We start from the raw sequence: 20,267 nt of genomic DNA on the forward strand, positions 1-20,267 counted from the left end.
GATGTGAAGTTCGTCACAACATGTATGTAGCCTGTCGTGTGTGGTTCGTAATTTAAAAAAATTTTTTAATGTTTGCCGCGTTGAGTGAACCTGTATGCATTACATGTCTTGTCAAAATAAGTGCCTGCTGCAGACGAATCTAAAGGGTTTATGATAAAAGAGACGCACGCGTTTGCCATAAAAACGCATAATCTTATGCGTAATCCAAGTTTACTGTTAAGTGAGTGTCTTGCGTGTATTTTGTGAACGTGATTGTCTCTTTTATCATAAACGGATTTGACGCGTGTGCAGCAGACACTTATTGTGACAAAACACGTGAGCACATGGTTCACATGACGCAACAAACACATATTTTGAAAACATGAGCAACACACATGACACGACGAACACATATTTTGGATTTGCGCCCCTCGGAAGAGCAGTCACGAGCCGCCACTGCACATTAATATGATTAACATTAATCTTTTGATCTATTTTTGCGGTGAGATAATAACAAGTAGGAGTTGCTGAAACAGATCCTAAGAATAAAAGTATATGATTTGCCTTATAAAACATAAAAAATGTAATTCCTGAGTTATTTTTAATCCAGTGTTTGAGCGATAAACCCAGGAATGACCCCATTGTAATTTACAGTTAAGTAAAGTAGACCGAATAAAACATTGCCTTATCCCACTGTTAATAACAGTGGCTTAACTGGTCTTTCACAGACATTGCATGGCACAATACTGTAATAGCATGTGATTAGACGGGACAGAAACCGGTTTGAGAGACACAACAGGCTCGCATGTAATTTCGGATCTCATTAGCTTTGAGCTCTGCAGGGGTAGTGGGAAAAAAGCGAAAGTGGATGAGTTGTATTATCAGAGGCCCTAACTCATCTTTAGAGGAGCCCGAATCTGCCATTGTCTGAGAGGAGGGCCGAGTCCCACACTGTGGCGCCGTGCATTTGAATCGCTGACATGGCAGAATGCTGTCTGGGTCACAGAGTCACCTGGCACCAGCGGTAATGGCCGGCTAGGCCCATGGCGATGGGGTGGGGTGATGCGGGTATGCTGTGTACAGCCGGTGTCGGGCATCAGGGCCATTATGGCGATGCTGAAATGCGTCCCTTCTCCCGTGATGACAGGCCAATCTTCCTCCAACAATGCAATGTAATTTGTGAGGGGACCTCGCTGTGAGAGTGAAGATGGGTAATTAAGGAAAGAGCGGACAGTAGGGAACACACACAAGCCAACAGTGATGACAGCCATCAGCTGACTGCTGTATGGAGCCTTGTTATACGCTCCATCATCATGGAACTAAACGATCTCTTAACCCTGCAGAAGACCTGAAGCGAAGTGGCATCAGGTGGGCAATCCGGAGCCTGTACTCCTCGAAGGAGAGAGAAACGGGGAGAACGGCGCAGTGAACTTTGCCCCCTGGTTTTCTGGTACGTGGGAAAAGCCTTTTAGCTGTACGACGGGAAGTTATTATGAACCCCCCGTTACTGTTACTGCAACAAAGCCAGCTCAGTCCCAGAGCCCGGCACTGACATGTCGAGGGTGAGCTCTCGCCACAGTCCTAACTGCTGAATTAGGAACTTTCATTTGGCTATTAAGTCATGAATGGGATCGTCCCTCTGCTGGCTCTTTAAATGTGAGGGTCTTTATGCTTTTCAGGCCAGTTTAGGCTCTATACTTGGGGGAAAATGATTGGCTCTATTGTGAACCTAGATAATCTCTCTTGTCACTTAACAGCTCAGACTGCAGTCAAAGACGCAGCACAAAAGTGCTATTTAGTAAGAAGGCCATCACTAACACTAATACACAGCTTGGTGCCCATTTGTGCTCTGAATGGACATTAAGCTGCTTAAAAACAGAATATGATATGACTTTAAGCGGTAAGGGAAGTTATTGAGACTAGTATGTTGTGTAACTCGGCTACAATGCCCGACTCCTAAAGTAAATGCAGTCAATCGCAATTTTAGCATGCGGCGTCTCTTATTTTAGAGATGGGAAGTCGTGGTGGTGTCCGGTTCCCATGCAGCAGTTTAAATATTTGTAGCCTTTACCTCCTTTAACACTTTCATATGGAGTTGGTTATTCCCATTGTTCTGAACGGGGTTCACGACCCAAACACGGAGGGCAGAGCTCCTCACACTTCAAGTACAACATCATAATCTCATTGCCCCCACACAGCTGCACCGGCTTCCATTTGTTCTACAATGCTTCACACCAGAGCAGATATAAGCCATATGAGGCCAAGTGTGAGATTGTGTATATGTGGGTGTGGGTGTCTGGAGCAGCTTGGCACAGTCGTGGGCAGACTTGTGGCTTCCCCCTTACAGACAGCACACTTTCAACCACACATCAACCCTTGTATTCACCATGCGACCGCCAATGTGCTGACAGATACTTGATTTACGATTGCTTTGCAGATTTTTATTGGAAATGTTAACGTGACACAAACCGCTCGTGGAAGTCGTTCTGGCTTTCAGACGTGATGACTGTATTAAAAGTACTTTGATTTTGCCAAAGCGATGACTTAATGATATGCTTTCAGCATCTTCCTTACTAGATTCTGGCCTTGCTGTGTGAAAGATGGTATTGCCTTGGTTACATCTGAATCAGATCTAATATTTCATGATATCTTGACTGATAGTGACAGCTTGAATGAGAGGCTTTGTTAGTTTTTATAAATATAGATTTTACATAATTAATGTGACAAGTATAAACAGTAAATACATTTAAGCGTGACCAACTTACATACTCAAGGTACAAAAGCTCCCGTCACTGGGGTGGTACCTTAAAAAGTGCATATTAGCACCTCAAAAATACAAACTGGTACCTAAATGGGACATCAAAAATCTTCAAAAAGGGTACCGTCACAGTAGCCTCTTTCACACAGTAATTCTGGTAAATTACCATGAATTTTACCAGAATTAATTTACCAGTAAATACAAAAATGTGCTGTTCACACACGCAGTTACATTCTGTCTTTTTACCAGTAGACATCATTCACACCCCTTAAAAAATTAAAAAAAGTTTTGACAAAGTAATCAATAAACCAAAAAAACATGGTTACTACACTTTTACTACAATAAAACCATGGTTAATTTTCGTAAGGGACATCAGTATCAAAATACCGGCAAATTCGTTGAGAAAGCGGAAGTTACCTCTGGCGCGTGGCGAGCTCAGCGTTGTATTTGTAAACAATCCACGTGGTTCATGTCCACAGTCCGTATTTTGTTGTTTTCGCGTCTGTGGTAAACGCTGACGGTCGCGAAGTTGCTCGTGATCAAACAACATTGCATTAGGCGACGCAAACCGAAAATGCGTCTTAAACAACAGTACTGTTTGCACATTAGGCTTCACTGGGGGCGTGCTAAGGACGTCGGCAGTTCGGCAAGTAGATGGTAAGCTGTTTTAAACAACTTTGGTGAAGAAATGTGGACGTAAACTTCAGGTGTGCTCGAGTTTCAAGCAGCATGTGTCTGAAAATGTCCGTAAACAGTGCGGGAGTAAACGCGTCATCTGTATTAAAACGTTATGATTGGCTCGAAGCTGTCAGCGCGGTCTGACGTCGTACGTCCTAAATACCGGTAATCTATATTTTGTGTTCACACATAGTGCTTTCCAGTAAATTACTGGTAGTCTTACAACCTCTCTTTCTCTTTTTTTTATTTACCAAATTACCAGTAAAGACTGTGTGTGTGAAAGAGACTAGTGACAGCTTTGTGCCCTTTTTCCAAGAGTCCAGGACAAGAAATAACAGTGTAGCTCAACTGGTAGAGCATTGCGCTAGCAACACATAGGCCATGGGTTTGATCTTAAAAACGTATAGTTTGAATGCACTGTAAGTCGCTTTGGATAAAAGCCAAATGCATAAATGTAAATGATTTCAAGACAGTGGTTGAGTGTAGCTGGACAGTAATCTGTGAGAGCTCGGTGCATCAATAAAACCCATGCAGCCATGCCTACGGGCTGCCCTGCGTTTTAAAGTCCCCTTAATTAGGCTCTTTTAAAATGCCTAATTATACATTTATTGTAGTTCACAAACACACGCAGACACACTCTTCCACACACAAATACACCTTCCCTGCCACAAACACATGCATAAACATATGGGAACACTTAAATCCATTTAATAGCTATTTACTGTGATCTGTACTTTTTATTTAAACACATTTTCCACTCTGCAAATGCTATTTTTTCATAAAACCGCCTTTTTAAATTACATGATTATCGTGCCAGCACTTAGAACATTAGCAGTTACATCTGCGTGTGAAGTGTGATGCACTTGTGTACTGGAAAAAGTCAAACAAAAATTACCTCCGTTAGGCTGGAAGAAGCTGATGTCAGGCTATATCAGCCCCTGCTCTCCTTAGCAACACTAGGCTTGCCCTGATAATAAACGAGTCTCTCCCAATGAGAAAAAAGCCTTTTTGGCAGAGCGTGAATCATGCAGTTTTAATAAACAGTCATGAGAGCTGGCCAGGCTAAACCTTTGAGGTCAGCGGTAGTTCTGCCATCTACAGCGAGTCTGAAGTGCTGCATACTGAGGGCCCTCAAAAATGAAACCCGACGCCGCGGCAGCACAACGGGACATGTGTTCACTCTTACTCTAATGTGAAAATGGACACTCATACATTCAGCTGTGACCTGTTTTATGGTTTTACACAGTCATAGAGCCCTATAACTACTAATGGGACACAAGCCTGTGCCACACAGCCGTAACACTTAACCAGCTGTTTCACAAGCAGAGAGACAGTGAATCTTCAAGTGAAACACAAATTACACTACAGAATAAAAACATGGACAATTTCCATAAGAATTCCGACTCTATAATCACAACATGGGCTATTTGTATCTGTTAAACTTATCTAGCAATAAATCTAAATTGTATCAAACTTCATTATCTTCATTTGTACATGCTATATGAGATGTATGGAAAAACTATGAATCATTTTAAAATGACTTCACAAAGAGCTAGTAAAATAATGTTTTGTTTGAGAGGATGACAGATACTTTAGGAGGCCTAAAATGGCCCATTAAGCATTTGGTGTTTTGTACTTTGGCAGGAGGAGAACAGCTGGCAGGCTGGGCACTGCTCATACGGTTGTTAAAGAGAAGAGCTTGTTTTTTTTAAAGGTAATTACTCAATTCAGAACTGACATGCAGTTAATTGATATGGAATAAGAGCCTCCTTGGTCATAACACATTCTTATCAATCTAATGAAATAATAAAAATAAGCTTCATGAAACGCCACATTCATTCACAGGAATAGAGAATGCTCTCATTATTAGTTTGCCCCACGGTAAATTAAAATATAAGTAAGGGTGTTACATAATTTACTAAATTAATATTGCATTAATATGTGGCAAAAATGACTGATTGTGTCCTACTTTTTTCAAGACAGTATCCTTAACACCACCTCAAAACATTGCTACCCATCTCCACCTTGACTAAATTTAAGCACAAAAAGTGATCTGTGGTTATCGCTATTTAACACATCTTGTCATTGAAATGAGAAAAGTGTATTCTGTGGCTATTATTTCTCAATGATAAATTTAAACTATGTCCTTTTGGAATGTGCAACACTTAAAAGCATAATTATTCATCATTTTTCTGACAGGTGATTAACTTGAGTTTTTCAGGACTTTTGACATTTACATTAAAACAAGTTTTATGTCTTTCATTTTTTGCCCTCTGGCTCTTTTTAATGTGAACTGAACAAAACTTGTAAAAAGTTTGTTAGAATGTGATTTGTTGGTGTAAGTATTAGTGCATGTATGTATTAATAATCTCTATTCAAAATTAGATTGTAGATCTAATTATTATAGATTTAATGAATAAGTCACTGTCTAATCTAAATGGTGATTGAGCACTTTATCAGGTTTTAGACATCTGGTATTATCTTTAAGTAACTAACACTATTCACTGCAATATACCATAGAGGGATAAGGATAATTTTTGTCTTGAAAGAAATTTAAATGAATAGTTCACCCCAAAATGAAAATTAGCCCATATTTTACTCGCTCTCAAGCAATCCTAGTTGTGGGTATTTCCCAGAATTCGGGCCTATTTATGTCCACAGGGTGTAATTCTATTAAAAACTAATTTAATCTAATACATTTGAGCACCATTAATTAGTATAAACAAAAACAAGCCTAGACTTTTTTATGGCTGCTCTTACTAATAATTTATCACATTTTATTGGTGTTTTGTGGTACACTATCTGTGTTTTGGATGTCGTGCCATATCTCAAACATTATTTATCACATATTAATACAAAATATATGCATATGAATTAAATGTTACTTGAACTAATAAACTATTAAGCATATATATGCATTTTGTACTTTATTTTGCTTAATTTCTACATGTCTCATGGTTTAGCTGTCATTACCAACACGCTCTGCATAAAGGGACATTCCCACTGTTTTTTCATCAAAAGTGTATTTGGTAGCCATGGTAACCTAATGACATAGTGGAGCACATGGATTTCAAGCTGCAAGACAAAAGTAAGTAAATCTACTCTTTATTCTTTGTGTTGGGCATGTACACATGTACGCGTCATTACCATATGTGTTGTATGCGTTCTGTATTTTTTTTATATTTTTGAAATATTTTTATCACTTTAATAGTTAAAATGATGTACATTAGAAAGCTAGCTACACTTGCTTAGTCATGATCTCATCATCTCTAGTCACAAAAATGCCATTACCAGCACAGTCATTACCAGCACCATACATATTTTTGCCAATAAATTATGTATAAATTACAAAATCTTCCTACAATTATACATTTATGTTGGACACTCTAAATGATCACTGTATTAAAAAGTTTTCATATATGGCATTTAGCTTATATTCCAAGCCAGGGTAGATTGATGAATCAGAAATTTAGATACGTAAATGACTAATTCATCTTGCAAGTAAAAATCTCATTAAGTTCAAGATAAATTAGATTCCATGTAAAACCACAAAATGTTTTAAAAGCACTGATTTATCATTTAAGTTTTATTTTGTACATATATTTGATGATGTGATGGTAATGACACATTTACTAGACATAGTTAAGAAAATGGCAAAAAAATCCTAAATTCCCTTATCATATGGACTCAACCAAGCTCCTAACGTCACTCCTGACTTAAGGACTGATCATTTGATGTATACCAATTAGTCAAATTTGGAATTTAAATTTTCAAAATTGCAGCAAATTTGGCCCTTAATCTGAGAAATACCCTTGTATACTTCTTTCAGCCAAATTCTTCTTTCAGCCAAATTCTTCTTTCAACCAATTGCAGTCAGAGTTATATTAAATTATATCCTGGCTCTTTTCAGCTTTATAATGGTGTGGATAAAGTGATTTTTTTTATAATGTTAGGTCCCATGGCTTCACCTTGGAAGACATTTAATAAAGTATGTATTGGTTCGTTTTTGATGGGTGGATGCACTTTTTGGACTTTTACAAATGGGATACTAAATGTAAATATATTTTTAACATAACTTAGACTGTGTTTGGCTGAAAAAAGAAAGTCATATACAGGGTGAGTAAAATATAGGCTAATTTTCATTTACGTGTGAACTATTAATTTAAAGTTACAGTTTTCTTTCAAAGATAAAAGCTTATGAGAATAACAACGAAGCAAAAGATAATAGCAATAATTTAGAAATATTACCTATTCTGTTTAATGATTGTTCTTTTGTAGACTCAAATTCATGTTGTGACCAAAGAGGTTGTGGACAGAGCCGGTGTGGGGTGAAACACATGGCCAGCGTTCAGTCAGGTGAAAGTGTCTCCCCCATGCTGGTGTCTGAAACACCCGTCTCCAGGTCCCACTGTGGCCCCTGCCTGCCAGCTGGAGCCCCCTGACCTCTCCAATACAACAAGGCCCAGAGTGCAGTCACTGAGCAGGACACATGAATGGATGCACAGGCAAAGCAGGACCCCCTGAAGCTTACTAGCATTAGTAAAACAAAGTTAAAAAATTACTTGAATATAAGAAGAAACAAATTAAAACACAAAAACAAGTATAAGCATGAAAAACTACATATACTTCAGTGCTTTAATGCACATATAAGTCATGATTCACAGTTTTTGGATGATCTTGTCATTTTCTCAAGGCTTTAAATGCTTAGCTTTTTTCCTCTCTCATAATGGGTTATTTCAAGAAGTCAACATTGACTGGAAACGGCAAACCGTAATGTTCTGTGTAATTCTGCGAAACGGATCTGTAGGCAGACAGTCGTAAATTCCCCTACATGAAAACCTTTCTTTCCTGTACTGATATCTCCCTCTTAGGCCCTAAATCTTCCCTGCTAACCATTAGAGCCAAACAGAGGGATTGCTGACTAATTGATAACGTTACGATTTGAAACATTCTCAGAGCCCCTAATTGAAAACATTAGGGAGGAGGACTGGAGATGTCTGGGGAACGAGTAGAGGGACTCGAAGGGGGTCTTTGATCTTGGAGCTTGTCTGTCATCCTGTTTTCTTTCAAAGTTTGCTGGTTTGTTTCAGTAGATTCAGGGAGACTCTTGGGGACAGGATGTTAATGGATCACTTAAAAGAGACCTATTCTTTACGAGAAGGCTAAAGCGTTATCAGCTGGGTTAAAGACAGTCGGGCCGCAGAGCTGCATTTATGGAGTGGAAGGAGGGGGGCTCATAGATAACCCTACTGAGTTTTACAGTAGCTTTTTGGCAGGGGAGTAAATACACTTTTGAGGGAGGAAAAATTGAAGAAAAGCTTGTCGGCGTTCAGGACCTTGTTTTAATCAATTTGTCACATTGATGTAAGACTATGGATGTCTTTACAGAACTGAAGAACAGATTTGCACTTTCGTTCTCTGTGCTTTTGTGAATTAAAGTGTTTGATTTTACCAAAGCTGACAAAATCTATAAACACTTTCTTGTTGTAAACAATGCTTGGTTTTTTAAATGATTCATTTATTTCTCTTAAAGTGTCACTACAAAGCACTTGAATGATAATTTACTGGATTCCTCATATGTTATCCAAACAATCTTGAGGTAAAATTTCATGTGTTTCAAATTGGTCACCCGTTGTAAACAGAGCAGATGAAATAACCCCTGTGGACATGTCCTTGACAGAAATGGGTTTATTACCCTAAAACAACACGGTACTGTACCATGTCAAGCTGTTGTTTATGTATATCTTCTTCCAATATTTTACAGATTCTGTGGTTAGACTTGGGTGATGAATAAAGGTTTTTACAGGCTCGTCTTAGGCCGGGCTCACACTACAGGATTATTGGCCCAAATTTCCCCCGTTTATCTCCTCCTGAGAATCTGTGAGAAAATCGTGTCCTGGACCTCGATCGTGTTTGATGTTCTGCTCAGATTATCATGTAATGTGTGACGTTTACAGAGTAAATCTTACTCATCCCGATGTGCTCACAAGAAAATGTAAAAAGTGCAGATGTAAAAATGTGCAGATGAAAATCTTAAAGGTCCCGTTCTTTCTGTGTTTTTGAAGCTTTGATTGTCTTTACAGTGCGCAATATAACGTATTCATGTTTCACGTGTAAAAAACGCAGTATTTTTCACACAATTTACTTATCTGTAGACTGCTGTTTTCACTGTCCTAAAAACGGGCTGATGTCTTGCTTGTTCTATGAACTCCCTCCTTTAGAAATACGTATCGAGTTCTGATTGTTTAGCTTGTTGAGTGTATTGTGATTCGATAGCAGCTTAGCTTGCCGTTAGCTTAGCTGGTGACTGACGTATTCCTGTGGGCGGAGTTCATATACACTAGATGTCGCCTTGGGGTTCTAAGCATGCGTCAAAACCGCCGCCATCTTGGAAGTAGCTAGATAAAGCTGCTGTCTCCATCTGTACTTCGAATTCATGGCTGATGCCGGACTTTAGGGCTGCGTATGGATGTTAGGCCTACTAGCATTATGCATTATAGTTAGAAAACGTAGATTTTCATAATATCAAAACTTTAAAAACTTTAATTTTTTTCTGGACTCAATGCTAAATACATGTCTTACTGTTGAAACGAACCAAATGAAAACCAAGAAAATCGCATCCATGACGATTTATGGTGATTTTATTTCCATTACACCATTGCCTACAATGACGCTGACACGGGGCTCCCCTGTTTCAAGATGGCGGCTCTATTTGACGCATCCGGTCCAATGAACTGCCATAGCCAAGGCGACATCTAGTGTACATATCTATGGGCGGAGTTTAGTCAAAAAACTGTTCTAGTGACGTCATTAAAGCAGGAAGTAGAGGGTTGTAGTCCAAAACGGCCGTTCACTGTACACTGTCAAAAATAAAGGTACGAAGCTGTCACTGGGGCAGTACCCTTTAAAAAAGGTCCAAATATGTACCATTTAGGTACAAATATGTACCTTTAAAGGTACATTTTGGCAGTTCAAAGTACTAATATGTACTCTTTGGGTACAAAGGTGTACCTTTTTGAAAGGTTACCGCCCCAGTGACAACTTTTGTACCCTTATTTCTGAGAGTGTAGGCTTTGAAAGGCGAATTCTGTTAAAGAAAATATATCGCATGGCAGTGAGCTTTATCATTTTACAGGTATTATTAATGCTATTATAGCAACATTACACACTAACTACAGTTTAAAAAATGGGATCAGAAAGAACGTGACCTTTAAATATAAAACATGTTTGATATGATCAAGCTGTTATCCTGAACTGCTTCAATTTCCATCATCTTAGCATAATGATATCTCCAGTTATCAGTGAGATAGACTGTCAACTTTATTAACATAGCAACATAATTTTGGATGTGATCTTGGCCAGTTCACCTTTTATAAATGATCCAAGTTGATCCAAAGCAGAAAAAAATGCTTTCTGTCCTGTGCAACTGTGTGTTTGGATTACAAATGAAGCCTGAATAAGGTGGGATAAATCATTGTTGGGTTTTTTGGACTGTGAATTAGCAGCAGTCATCTCAAGTTGAGTAAAGACCGCATAGAGGAGAAGTCCTCTGAGTGCATAACACAACCTGATTCTCCAAGCTGTCCAGGCTCTGGAGCACAGTTGGCTTTGATAATGTGATTTCAAATCACAGTTGGCTTTGAGCAGAAACATTTACTTTAGAGAAATTTTTTGTTTGCGTGTCAAAGCCCCATCCATTCCAATGGCTCTGAATTATAGTGGAGACCATGCTGTTCCAGCATGAAATGGTGCCTGCAACAGAAAGATCAGATTTCATGAATTTTGCTCTTTCATCCTTATGAAAGAAATGTGTGCGCCATCCCAAAACGTTATGAAGGGCAACACACTGCTTTAAAGTTTGCTCAAAACGTGCACTATATTTTGTTTTATTGAAAGAGTCAAATTTGAGAAATGACATAAGACGGCAACAGCTAACTTGACTAAAGTGGCAATTTGCAGAGTGGTAAAGTATTGCTAAACGCACACCACAGTTCAAAATCTAAAATGCCCCTGTTGTCCAAGATAAATCTCAAAGAAATCCTTGTTGACATTAAGATTGAGATATATCAGGCACTAAAAGAAATTGCGAAAGAGAAATGACCCTTAAGCTAGCTCTTGTTATTTATCATTTAGGACAATTTTCCTACTAGAAGATAGCTTAACCCGCACATGATGGCATGCCAGCACTCCAGTTAGCACCCTCGGGCCTTCACACTTTAATTGGACTGGTGCCACGGCTGCAGAGGGGCTGAAGATCAATGGACTGCACGGGCAGTGAAGCGTCCGTGACCCATACAGGCCGACTCGCGCTGAGCGTCTGCCTCTCAGTGCCTGTCTCGCTCTCCTGCCTCAGGCTATATGGTCATAGTGTATCCAGGCATGCCAATCAAACAAAGTTTATCATAGTTTCAGTCAGTATGGTTTGGAAAATATGTTTTTACCTGTAGCCACTTTACTTTAATTACATTGTGTAAGCCGGGGGTTTATAAAAGAATATGTTTGTTTAATTCATGCTGTGTCAAAAGCAAATTTTCCAAGTCAGCATGTTTTCAGGAATGCAATGAGATCACAGACAATTTTAAAGGCATTAGGTCATTCTTTATCTAACGCTACATTACTTTCACTTCATAGTTTTGCACATAAATAAGTGACTTCAGGGGATTCAATGTATATATTTTATCATTAAACCCTAGACATTGTATACATGTATAGTGTTAAGCTAGCTATTAAAAGGTTAAATATGAGTTCAATACTGAGTCATTTTTAGGTTTTATTTAAATATTTTGATTTATAATAATATAAATTATATAATAATATGATATAAAAAATAAATAGAGTTTACATAAGTTTACTTTTGTGAACCAGTGGGGCATATTACTTTTTACCTATACGTGATATTGTAATTTTATTTATTGATTTATATAGCACTATATAACAACGAGTGTTGACCGTACTGTACATTTCCGATAAAAATAAATAAATAAATAAAACCACACACAAAAACATTAAAGAGTATACAAGAAGACTTACATAGACAGAAAGCAGTTGATTGATTATTAGCCTTCTCTAATAAGTATAATTTAAGTTTTTTTTTTAAACAAAGACTAATTTCCCCTATAGATAATAGTACATAATTCCATAATTTGGGACCGACTATGGCAAAAGCTTGGTCCCTTATGTTTTTAGCCGTGTTCTGGGAACCTTCAACAGATTCTGAGTTGAGGATTTTAGGCATCTAGTAGGTTTGTTTACACATAAAAGCTCAAATAGGTACGGAGGTGCTAGCCCATTATGGGCTTTAAAAACAAAAAGCAAAGTTTTTTACTCCATTCTAAGCTTCAATGGCTATAAAGGGGCTGTGCTGTATCGTGGAAAAAGTCACAGCTGAAGGGCACTGTTAAGCACAACGTGAAGCAGAGGGATTGCAACCCGTGACTTATTATTCACAATATAACACTATTGTATTCAAATAAAACAATACAAACCACACAATACAAATATTAATGCAAAAAATCCATCCTTCCACTGGAAAAATATCACATACTGTAAAAATATATCACATACTGTATGTTTAACTGTAGTAACTGTATGTTACTAAGTGTGCTGCGCAGTGTCGTTGGGTGCAGACGTCATAGCTGTGTTTTATCGTAAATAATTAATAATTAACCAATCAGAATCAAGGACTGGAACTCAACGTTTTATAACTACAGTAATTTGAACTAATCCGAGCGCAGCTCTTTATTAAAATCTTTATTAAAAAATTCATGATAACATCACAGCCTCCCCATAGGGAATCGGCTCCAACTACATAATAAAATTGAATCAATCTGACCCCTCTACATTACAACTAACCTCAGAGCAAGCAAATATTTAATATCACAGACGTACACATAGAAATGTCCCACCACGAGAACGTGTTCACCTCTTTCGGGAAGGAAAGCACACACATTTAGTTCCATTGGAAGAAGTAAGGAGATAGTAATTCATATCAACAAAGCTCTGCATAGGAAGTGCCTAGGCAGTTTGCTTTTGAACCTCTGGGTTTGCTTTAATGTGGGTCAGCTTGGAGGTGTACTGCAGAGGTGTGGGGTGATATTACAGACCGAGAGGAGAGTGTTTGCTCTCTGCTTATTATGGAGAGGAGCCAGTCTTCTCTGAGACCGTAGGGAGAAGATGGCAGCACTGATAGCAGCCACATGGGTTCCATCACACTAATTGAAGCAGGCTGCTCCGCACCAAACCTGAGCCCTGAAGGACGTGACAAAACCAATTGATTTAAAGGCAATAGAAACAGTACTCAAAAAATGACATTTCTACCAACAAGCCCTTAATGCAAAGCAGGGTTGTTTACGGCAGAGTAGGTGTCTCTTGAATATGTATTTTACTTTTGCTGATTAGAGAGAGGTTTGGGCTTACACGCCGCGGGGATTCAGGAATAGAGCTTCACTTCAAAAAACACAAGAGTGATGAAGGCATTCTTTCCAGTTTTGGAAATCGGAGTATGATATTACAATTTTCAGTATGATTCACTTGTGTCAGATGCGTTTGGTGCTCTTTAAGTCGCCATGGAAAAAAATGAAAAACTATTGTTTTGGAATATTGTGGTGTTTTTTTTTTACAAATGATCTGATCTGTGAGCTTCATTATTTTAAAAAAATTCATGTCTCCTCATAATCTTTAATCAAAAACGCAAATCTCCTCCCCTCCCCAAAATGATCTCTCTTTACTTCCTGTCATATGGTATGGCAGGTGGGCAGGGTCCAGGAGAAGACCACTGTGATTAGCAATAAGCAACACGACCCAACTTCAAGCGTTCAAATTATATCTCAATATACAAATTCAAATCCAGCACTGCCTTATTTCATAGAAGCTGGTTTCACTGGATATACAGTATTGTGCAAAAGCATTAACATTGTTTTGGAATGTTATAGTGATCATATATAATTGTTTCTCATTCTCTTTAATATAATACATCTAGAAAATACAGGAAATGTGTATATTAAAAAGTATTACAAACTATAATGTAAACTGTTGTGTCCATTTTTTCAGGCAAACTCCCCTTCCACTTGAGCAATAGCAGGAAACTGAAGGATCTCTTAAACCTGAAAAAAAAAAATCCTAATTTGTATTTTTAAAGAAATTGGTCTTTTTACTTCATTCTGCTCAAACACGCTCAAGATGTGTTTAGTGCCAAGAGAGGTCACACTAAACACCGGCGATGCCTAAAGACGACATTTAGTCCTGAATTTTGTTTTTGTACATATTTCCTGTATTTTCTGTTCTGTATCAATAAATATGGATGGACATTAAAACTTCTAAAACAAGTCTGGTGACCTAAGACTTTTGCACAGTACTGTCACCACGGGGAAAATAAGACAATCACTACTTCTGTTTCATGGCGACTTTAAAGATGGTAACAGAGACGTGGGTGAACAAAGAAAACTTCAACTTGCCGCATGGTCATTTTTATAGATGCTTGTAACATGAACAAACTAAAGGCCATTTTAAGACGTTGGCCAAAAGCATACATGAATGCAATGTGCATCATGAAGCCTTGAACAAATAACCTGAAGAAGTGTCTATAAGCTAAGATTGACAAGCTATAATAATAACTGTAATCAAATGATTAGTCAGTAATATAGGTAGAGGTGTAAAGAACTTGAGTAATTTTACTTGATTACTGTACTTAAGTATTATTTTGGGGGATTTTTACTTGAGTACAATTAAAAAATGTATAATTTTACCTAATTACGTTTTTTATGAAAAAAAATACTTTTTATTACTACTTACAATTTTATTTACAGTCAAAAAGTACTTTTTTTATAGATTACTTAATTCTATTTTCCCTTGCTCTTACCAAACCAATTCAATTGCGCTGATGGCCAGTTTAATTTAAATGTTATTTATTCTGGAGTCTTTGGACCACACTAAGGAGTTGGCAGACAGTTCATCTGATGATAAAGATTTTTTCACTTCTTTGAAACCAACAACACATAAAGTGTGTTCCCGTGCGACACCTTCCCTGCTTTTTGCAGCCTCTCTATCAAGACTAAGACCTTGTTCACACTGTCAGTCCAAATCTGATTTTGGTGCATATCCAATTTGACAGACTCGCTGTCCATTTTGTGTATCAAAACTGTTCAGATGCGACCTGTGCCTCCTGTAGTATCTGCCGTTTTCCGGATTATCTGCACTGTCTCTATGGCAATGACGTGGCGCTGGCACGACAATCTGCCTCGAAATTTGACGTGTTTACGTTTTACGTGACGTGACAGCATGACTTAAACAAAAAGTTACAAAAATGCGATCAGGCCGGTCAGACTGAAATGCAATTTGAAAAGGATTTTAAACCACTGTAGCCTGAAACCGATTAGAAAAAAACAGATTTCGTGTTTGGCCATTCACACGTTCTAAATGTCATTGGATTCCTATCGCATATGCCCCAAAATCAGATTTGGGTTGACAGTGTGAACAAGGTCTAGTATACCTCTTCCTTCAGTTGTAAAACCTTGTATGTGGTTCATTCACCTCAGGTTTTAGAGATTAGAAGCTTAGACAAGAATCTCTAGTTTTCATTCTTCCTGTTACTTTTACTTTTTTAATACTCAAGTACAATTTTAATGTGGTACTTTTTTACTTTTACTCAAGTATGATTCTGGACAGATACTTTTACTTTCAATTGAGTAAAAATTACACTTAGTACTTGTACTTTCAATTGAGTAAAAATTACATTAGTACTTGTACTTTCACTTGAGTAACATTTTTGAGTACTTTTTACACCTCTGAATTTAGGGAACAGCAAGATGTTTCACATTTGTTTGGACCTGGATCTGCAAAAGTGCTCTCAAATTCTGTTAGAGTATATCTATCTTAAACACTTTGTATTTATACACTGTAAAAAATACTTTGCTGCCTTAAAATTTTTTGTTAAATCAACTCAGATTTACAAGTCATGTCAACAGAGATGAGTTGTCATAACTTATAAAATATAGTTGAGAAAATCAACTTAATTTTATAAGTTATAACAACTCACCTGTAGTTATAACAACTCATCTCTAGTCAAGATAAATAATAGTAAGTTGAAATGACTTGTAAATCCGAGTTGATTCAACAAAATTTTTTAAGGCAGCAACGTATTTTATTTGTATCATGACTCAAACCACAAATTTATCATTAGAAAGCAGATAGTTCCCTCTAAATGTCACATACTACAGTGCATATACTAGTGCGGGTTAGATTAAGGATTGTTACAAGGGCAAAAAATAAATATTTTTTACAATTACTAAGATATGATGCATGTCAAAATAAGGCTATGGCCTTACAGGTCATACCGGTTCTGCGGCCCATGATAAAAAGCTTACATGAATGTAAACAATTTTATTAAACAAACGAGCCTGCTGATTTATATAAAACCTGTCATTCTAACCTGCAAACTGAAAATCAAACTGTAAGCCATGTCTGAATTATTTTTGTCGTGTAACAAATATAAAAAAAAAATCTCCATCCCTGAGAGTTCAAAGAACATGCAGTGCTTGTTAAAAACAAAACAAAACAATAAAGCTGTAAAAACTGTAAAAACGCTGTTTCTCTTGATGAGAGCAGATTGACATACAGTCAAATGGTGCTAAATACAGTAAAAGCCTGTAATCATAGGGGAACCACTTTTAGCGCTATACAGAGCACCCATATAGCACCTCTGTAGAACCATAAGTGGTGCTAAACCATAACTACATCATCACATATGGTTCAACACAACACAATATGGTTCTACAGGTTCTACAAAGGTGATGTTTAGCACTATAAAAGGTTTCCCTATATGGTTAGGAGCCAGTAAACAACTTTAGTGCTATTTAGCACCATTTTGTTAGATGTAGATCTTCTCTAAAGAGAAAAGAAGTAACAGGTTAAACAGCCGTTGGCCTAAATATCTATTTTCTAATTGTATGTCATTACATTACGCTGGACATCCTTGTGTGTGATGGAAGAGATAGGGTTCACATGTCCGTCCTGCACATTGTTCAGAGTCATTGTCCTCTGGATTGTCTGGCTCCAGACCTCAGAAACCCCAATTACATGTCTGCGAAAACCACATACAATACCAAACCAACAAGACGGCTTATCACTTGAGACTCTCCATGGATAATTTTCATCCCTATTGTTTGCTCTTCTCCATTTTGTGAGTCTAAAGTAAAAAAAGAGTCTAAAATACTGTTTACTTATTTACTGTATCAAAACAAAGCAAGCCATGCAATGCAGATATTTAGATGTGATTAATTGGTTTAAAGGGATGCATGATACATGATGCTGTACACTGTAAAACCTAACAGTTAACTTAACTCAAACCATTTAAGTAAACCGGTTGCATTAGACCATTTAAGTTTTAAAACACATAGATGTAAGTACTGTGAACTTGAGTCATGTGCATTATGCACTTATATTTAAGTTGGTGAACTTAAATAAGTGCATAACTGCATATGACTCAATTTGTTTAAGTTCACAGTGCTCAGATGTATGTGTTTTAAAACTAGTGCAGCCGGTTTGCTTGAATGGTTTGAGTTGAGTTGACGTTTAGGTTTTACAGTGTACATAATACAAATAAGTAAACCACCCGGAGTTTCAATAAAATAAAAAATGTGCAGTTCAAAGTATAAAGAGAAAAAACAGGGATATCAGGACAGTCTCTTTATAAACATTTTATGGATAAGAAAGAAATAACTGTCTTAATAATAGACTAAATAGATAATTAAAGAAAATGCTATGAAAGATCGTCAGGTACCGAAAAAGATAAATGCTAAAAATGAAATAGTAAAGACCCTAACATACCTGCTTATCTAGTGTTTCTTCAAAGGCTGCACCAAAAGAACATTAAAGCTATTTGAGTAATAGGACATGACATACAGGGAAAAACATACAACCAGGGTCAAATATGGTGCTTGTTAAGATAACGAATGCCCCATGTGAACACTATTCTCAAATACCCACTCATATGAAACTGAAGCAAAAAATTTGGGGCTACATTATGCAGTATTTCATGCAGAATATTGACCAAGTTTTAACCGTCCCCAAAAATTAACTTGCATATTGCTGATGCTGTACATTTATTAAATAAATCTGAAATCAACAAGGTTTTTGAAAATATTAAACATAAAAAATTATTGCTTTCATGGTGCTTAACTTGTGCATTTAGGCTATATCCACACGAAGCCGGTGCATTCCCTATCCGATCATTTTTTTTCCTTGCTCTAAAAAAATAATCCGTTAACACGAAACCACTGAAACCGACTGAAACCGGTGTAGTATATATGCCGGACCAGTATGGGGCGCTGTAATTCTGCTACAGATATACACTATACACGGAGAAGAAGACTTTGAGCATGCGCATAACCAACGTATGATGTTGTCCATTATCGCTTGTTGGTCACCACAATTGCATAGAAGCAATAGAGTTTGGTGTAATAAAGCTAGTAGGCTTTAGTTGCTTCTGTAGCACGAACACAATCACATAGTCCGCCGTTATTGTTGTTGCTGTTACATGTGACGCTTCCGACACGTGATGTGATGACGTTTTCGCTTCACAAAATATACGGATTGGCTGTACAGACGAAACCGCAAGGGTGTCGGTTTCAGATTTATCCACTTAAGGACCAGGTTTCAAAAAATAGCGGTTTCACTCTCTGAAATCGCCGGATCCGTGTGGATGAAACGCCAATACGATAACAAATTTATGCGTATACAGTGATTCGCGTCTCCGTGTGGACAGCCCCTTAGTCCATCATTGTGTTTATCTAGAATACAATGTTGTGAAGAGTATTGAAGATTATCAAGATTATGTTTCACGTCTAGATTAAGATAAACGATTACATCACTTCCAACAGAAGATCTCCGTAGCCTGGCATAAAAAAATCCAGTGGGTTGCATTAAAATAAAACAAGCTACTAAAAGTCAACAGGAAAGCATGGACTCTTTTTAAACTTGGTCTCGTATAAATAATGCAGAATTTAGTGATTCTTACTAAACTGGATTATAATTACATTATTGGTTTACGTAGCCCCCTGAAATATCCCAAAGGGACGTTCTTTGGCATAGACTTGCTTTAATATGTCTCCAAATTGTTACCAGCTGACTTGGCTACAGGAAATGCGTCTCTCTTAAAAACCTCAAAGCAAATAATACAAGTAGCATGCAATATTCATAACCCTGTTTGGTTTTATTGCAGTCCATCCAATGGCGACATGTAACTCTTGCCCCTCGGTATTTCATTACATGTATTTTGCTTTAATACATTGCACAAAGTCTATGATATAATTTAGTGTCATCAATCTGTCATCTCCCCAGGCTTAGTTTTATCCACGCTAGTATGAAAGCATCTCTTGACCTTCTAACCCTCTGAGACTATCATCAGAGCCTTGTGGAGCCAGATCAAACCCATAATGGCCCTGTGTTCTTTTTTTCTCGGCATGAGACAGGACTCAATGTCTTTAGGCAGTGGTGTAAAATACACCCTGCCAGCAACGTCAGATCTTAAATATCATGCTAAGAAGGTATTTCACCTTCCCCAAAAAAAGCTGAATTTTGAACTTCTTTGTTTGCGCCTATGCTGAATTAGTCAAATGTCCAGATCTGTTTGCCACATGACAGATACATTTTTTACATTACATTGTGCCTGGTTTTGGGCTGTGAGAGAGATGCCATTTGTTTCCATTTTCAGGCTGAGAAAGACAAAGTATGTTTAGATGGTGACATCATACTCTACATGTTGAACCATTCAAAAGGCCAAGTGGAAAGAGTCTGGTCTGCATGTCTGGTATCTACTGTATACATGTTCTCTAGCATTATCATTCAGTACTACAGT

At 37.6% G+C, this 20,267-nt stretch overlaps 1 long non-coding RNA gene across 1 annotated transcript; it reads left to right on the plus strand.

Annotated features, from left to right (window-relative positions):
- Positions 1-337: 337 nt before the first annotated feature.
- Positions 338-7,976, plus strand: LOC129416319 (uncharacterized). The gene is made up of 4 exons (XR_008635264.2): positions 338-3,394; positions 5,060-5,129; positions 6,379-6,503; positions 7,694-7,976. It is a non-coding gene; the product is annotated as an uncharacterized lncRNA (long non-coding RNA).
- Positions 7,977-20,267: the final 12,291 nt, after the last annotated feature.

The sequence above is a fragment of the Misgurnus anguillicaudatus genome, chromosome 11 (assembly GCF_027580225.2).
Source record: "Misgurnus anguillicaudatus chromosome 11, ASM2758022v2, whole genome shotgun sequence".
NCBI lineage: Eukaryota > Metazoa > Chordata > Actinopteri > Cypriniformes > Cobitidae > Misgurnus > Misgurnus anguillicaudatus.